General features: G+C 36.7%; 1 pseudogene; it reads right to left on the bottom strand.

Annotated features, from left to right (window-relative positions):
• Positions 1–834: 834 nt before the first annotated feature.
• LOC102893123 lies at positions 835–1,938 on the bottom strand (annotated as a pseudogene).
• Between the last annotated feature and the right edge of the window lie 4,107 nt (positions 1,939–6,045).

The following is a 6,045-nucleotide window of genomic DNA, read 5'->3' as shown; positions in this document are numbered from 1 at the left end:
CACACACACATTGGAATATCATTCAACTATAAGAAGAGATGAAATACTGCCATTTGTGACAACATGGATGGACCTCGAGATAATCGTGCTAAGTGAAATAAGCCAGACGGAAAATGTTGAAAATCACATGATATCACTTATATGTGTGATATAAACCTAAAAGCAACAAATGAACAAGGCAAACAAACAGAGACTCATGGACATGGACAATGGACTAGTGATTACCAGAGGGGACGAGGGGAAAATAAAAAATAAAATGTTAAAATAAACAAACAAACAAACAAACAAATAAATAAATAAAGTTCAAAAAATAAAAAATAAAAGCTGAAATGAGTGACAACTGAAAATGGCTGAATCATTGTACAGTTTAGACAAAACCTTCAATCTGTTTCGCCATATGCTATTTGGTACTTTTTGATTCAGTAGCTGGGGTAAAAAAAAGTTTCTGTATTCAAACGTATCACATATAAAATGTGTGAATATGTGCATTTCATACACACACACACTCATATATCCAGAATTCTTCCCTAACCTCATCCCCTTTTCTCACTAATGACTTAATGAGTCATTTGTTACTTTAAGGCCCGTTTAGATGCTATAAGGCTGCAACACATGGTTAAAGAGGTCAGACACAAACGCCCACACTCAGGCTGGATTAAATTGTTCTTCCTCCTGATTTTTGACAAGTAGTAATACCATTTATATAACAACTATATCTCAATAACTTAGAATTCAGAGGATAAAACCAGTGTCATTCAACTCCCTCACTGTTTAAAAAACACTTCTTCCATTCTATTTCCAGTAGTGATAGATAACAGGACACATTAAAGCAGGTCAGACTGACCTGTACAAACGACTATTTACTCCTAATCTGAACAAACGTGTTAAGACATTCTGAAATGCTGCATCCTTTGACTACATCTTTTCAATTGCCCGATGCAGGTCCTGTTGTTGCACAGGCCAAATTTCATCTTCATTATGGCCTTCTTCTAATGTAGAATTAACATATTCTCTGACACAGAGGAGGGCAGCATCTCAACACATTTCTTTTAGGTCATTTCCTGAAAACCCATCAGTTTCCTGGGCAACTTCTAGCAGGTCCACATGTCTATCTACATTTTCATTTTTCAAAATGAGTTTCTGGATTGCTTCTCTTTGTTTAAGAGCAGGCTGGTTGGTACGAAACCCTGCAGGCATTCTTATCAGTACAATTGAGTCGAGATTCTGAGGATGATCAGTAGCTCCCCTCACTATGATCTCGCAGCTGTGGTCAGTATCCCATCCATCTCAGAGACTCACAAAACTGAGCTTTCATCATGGCCGTAGCTTTATGGTCACAACTTGAAGTTTCATAGAAAGGAGCCTATTTTATCTATAAAGATAATGGAAGGCTATAGCTTTATAACAAGAGGGAAAAAAACAGCAGCACCTAATTTCTGGGATTCTCGATATTACTTATCAAAGTTGAAGGTTGAAAGTTAATGAATTGACAACCTGCTTATTTGGCTGTAGCCTTGGCAATCAACATTTTACTACAGCCTGGAGGATCATAGAAAAGCTTTTGGAGGCTACGGAAGCCTGAAAATTTCGAACAAACGCTTCTTTTTCTTAGGTAAGATGATTGTGTCTTTCAGATCCGTAATGATATCATCTAAACCTGCTAAATCACTCCAACTAACATGCACATTAAGAGGGTCTACAAGATGAGAAGAAATACCCATTTCATGTTCTGAAAGTTTCACATTTTTTACATTATTTTGTTTCATTAATTTCTCGACCTGTTTCTGAGCTTCTACTTTTTGCTTTCTGGTTGGATCAATTGAATCTACCATTCACTTGAGTAAAGAGTTTTACTGCACCGAACATTGTCAAAAGGAAAATTAAACCAACAACTTCATTCTGATACAAGGGACAAGAAAAGACTTCAGTATGTGCCATCTTGATGTTAATCTCCATGCAGAAAAACTATTTTAATCTTATTATTCAAAGGTCCTCTTATGTGGTACATATGTACAAAGGAATATTACTCAGAGATGAAATACTGTCATTTGCAACAACATGGATAGATCTTGAGATAATCATGATAAACAAAATAAGCCAGACAGAAAAAGTTGAAAACCACATGATATCACTTATATGTGGGATATAAATCTAAAAGAAACAAACATGACAAACAAACAGAGTCTCATGGATAGTAGACTAGTGGTTACCAGAGGTAAGAAGGCACTAGATAGGACAAAAGAGGTCAAATATGTGGTGACAGAAAGAAATCTATGAGTGGTGAACACACAATGCAATACACACACACACACACACATACATATACATATATGTATATATGTATATATGACATACTGTTGAATTATACACTTGAAACTTACTGTATTTTGTTAATCAATGTCACTATAAAAAATTAATTAATTAATTAATCTTCTTAGCCTACAAAATATGCATCTACTCTGACATAGGGAGCAATTTCACCCACAGCTTTCCATGCCTCTGTATAGCCATTTTCTTTTTTGCAATAGGCAAATTTGCCCGTCTTAATAGGCAAATTTGTAGATGGCACTAATCTGCTTTTTTAACTAGAAAAAAATTGTTTCATATAAACTCCACACTACTTTCTGAATGTTTTCTCCAGTTCAACTTCTGGCAATGAGCTTCAATAAAAGGCTTTGGCATAGTATTAGTGACTGGCAATTCCTACACATAAATGGCATTTTCATGTCTTTAAAGCCACCTACACTCTTCCAAAGGTGTGTTTTAGTCTGCTAGGGCTTCCATAATTAAATACCAAAGATGGTGTTTTAAAAAAACAGAAATTTATTTTCCCTGAGTTCTAGAAGCTAGAAGTCCAAGATCAAAATTCCAGCCGATACAATTTCTGATAAGAACTCTCTTCCCGGCTTACAGATGACCACCTTCTCGCTATGTCCTCTCATGGCCTTTCCTTCATGTGCGTTCATGGGGAGACAGAGCAATTTCTCTGGTGTCTCTTCTTATAAAGGCACTAATTCTACTGGATCAGGACCCCACCCTTATGATCTCATTTAACTTTAATTATTTCCTTAAAGGACCCATTTCCAAATTCAGCCACACAGAAGTTTAGGGATCCAACATACCAACGTGGGAGGTGAGGGGACACAAACACTCAGCCCATAATAAAAAGTATTTGGATATTACATTGTTTGATTCTTAATGTAATTCTGCTCCCATTTTTTTCTGTAATCTCTCTCGTTCTCTTTTTCATACAAACATCCATACTCACATACTCATATACACAGTGTTTTATGGAAAATCTCTATCATTAAGATGACTAAGTTTAAAAACAGAGGCTAACCACATTATAACATATGAAATGCCAAGATGTGGTCTGTGACACACACTTTCATCTCAAGAATCAAAGATTTATGCTGTTTTAGAAGCAATTTATAGTTCAATTACTATAAAACAGAATTTTGACAGAAAGCTTTTTGATTTTGCCCTAAATATACTACAGGTCAGTTCAGTCCAGTGGGGAAAAATTAGTAGTCCTCTCCTTCAATGTAATTCATTCTGCTCCTGAAAATTCCATCTCACCAAATATTCCTTGAACACTATCTATAGTATCACTATTGCAAAGAGATATCTGCGCCTCCCATGGTCACTGCAGCATTATTTATAATAGCCCAAGACATGAAAATAACCTAAGTGTCTATCAAAGGATGAATGAATTTAAAAATGTGATTTATATATAATAAAATTATTCAGTCATAAAAAGAAGGAAATCCTGCCATTTGGAACATTGTGGGAGGACCTTGAGGGAATTATGCTAAGTGAAATAAGTCAAATAGAGAAAGATAAAAACTGTGAAATTCAAAACAAACAAACAAACAAACTCATAGAATCAGAGAATTAATTGGTGGTTTCCAGAGGTGGAGGGGTTGGGGTGGGGGAAATGGGTGAAGATAGTCAAAATGTATAAACTTCCAGTTAAAAGATAAATAAGTTCTGGAAGCATAACATACAGCATGGTGACTGTAGTTAATGATATTGTATTGAATATCTAAAAGTTGCTAAGACAGTAGATCTTAAAAGTTCTCATCACAAGGAAAAAATTGTAACTATGTGATGTGATGGTTTTAACTAAATTTATTACAGTAATCACTTCACAATAATATATACACATATCAAATCATTATGTTGCACATCTTCAACGTATACAATGTCGTATGTCAATTACATCTCAGTAAAACTGGAGGAATAAAAGAATTTCAGAATGGAAGTGAAGAGTGGGGTACAGATCATATAGGAGTGTTATTTACGTGTTTTTATAAGATTCACTCTGGCCACTGTTTTGGAAATACGCTGAAGAGAGCAAAGACAGAAGCCCAGAGGCCAGTTAGGAAGCTGGTGCGGTGGTACAGATAGGAGCTGATGGTGGTTTGCACCAGGGTAGTAGCAGGAAAGATAATGAGAATTAGTCAGATCAGGACATCTCTTGAAGGGAGAAACAAAAAGATTTAATGGTATATTGGAAGTAAGGTTGGAGAGGAGAAAAAAGAGTCAAGGATGACTCCAAGGATTTTTGGACTGAGCAAAGGGAAGAACTCAGTGGCCATTAGCTGAGATGGAGAAGCCACTGTAACTGTTACAATTAGTGAATATGCTATTACCATATGAAGGAAAAATAATTAATAGATTAATTCTGATTCGCAAAAAGTGTTAGTGACTAAGTTTTTTCTTCTGTTTCTTAACATTTATTGCATTTATGATGTGATAGCTTTGTGATCAGTACTCGAAATCTAAAGATGTGGTGATTTGACCCAAGATATTTTAAAAAACAGAATGAAACCTCATTGAGGACTTGCTTTGAGGCAAGGAATCCTGCCCTAATTTTTAAAAACTAATTAAGTAATCACCCTCTTACTATCTGTGTGGTTTTGGGTACATTTAAATCTTCTGGACCATGTTTTCTGACTAATCCATAAGAATAATAAATATCCAGTAATTATTAATTTCTTCCCTCCCTAATACTTGTAAATTGTAAATTATCCCAACTATAAAATTCAGGGATAGTCTTGCCTCGTTTGTCCATGAAGGAAATGATGGAAAATTCATTTTTAATCCCCAGATAATCTGCGTAGATGATTAGATTCTTGAGTACTTCTGAGAAGTTTCTTCCAAGATGGGAACTAAGTTCCTGTCCCTCAACTTGGTCCCTGGCCAAGGGTTGTACATTGAGTCCACTGCAGAAGCCAAGGCTCTAAACATTTGTGGCACCGAGAAATGTATGCAGCTCTGGGTTTACATATTCGAATACAGAAACAATATTTGCTGCCAGATCCCCTGTGTCCAAATACAGTGATGAGCTGAAGGAGTGGGCCTCATTGTATGGGGCAGCAGGCATGTCCTTTCCTAAATGCCAAGTCCCCACAAAAACCTGAATGTGGAATCCAATTTTTAGCCAGAGTTGCCCAATTCCTCCTTTGCTCCCCAGTCAGGAAGGGCACCCAGGTCTTTATGAGCCTCAGAAAACCAGTGTCTATTGCAGCCCACATGACAGTTGAGGTTGGGGGTAGAATGGTCCGCCTCTTGGCAGACTCAGAGACTCACCTGTAGCCCCCAAGTGAAAACTGGGTGGAGAGCATGGCAGTCTATTTAAATAACATGCTCTTCCCAGGGCCTAAAAACTGTGGTTGCCTCTGGGGAGAGGAACTGGGAGCAGAGCAACAAATGTGGGATTCTTTCATCCCTTTAAACAATATCGGGCATCTACTATATGCCTGTAGCTGTTTCGGGTGCTGGAGATACTATAATGAACAGAAAAATATAAAAACCTCTGCCATCATGGAGCTTACTTTCTATTGGGGGACACGAACTAAAGATAACATACAATTTTAAATGCCATAAAGGTTAGACAGTTACAAATGCTAAGTAGTAAATGACTATCACACAATATTGTAATTGCCTCTTTACTGATGTATCTTTTTCACTAGAATGGGAACAACTTGAAAGCAGAACTCAAGCTAGTTCCTGACTCAGGGTCTTTGTACTTACTGTTTC

The sequence above is a fragment of the Pteropus alecto genome, unplaced genomic scaffold (assembly GCF_000325575.1).
Source record: "Pteropus alecto unplaced genomic scaffold, ASM32557v1 scaffold76, whole genome shotgun sequence".
In the NCBI taxonomy this organism is placed as follows: Eukaryota; Metazoa; Chordata; class Mammalia; order Chiroptera; family Pteropodidae; genus Pteropus; species Pteropus alecto.
The sequence above is the reverse complement of the archived record's forward strand: the minus strand, read 5'-3'. Positions and strand labels throughout refer to the sequence as shown.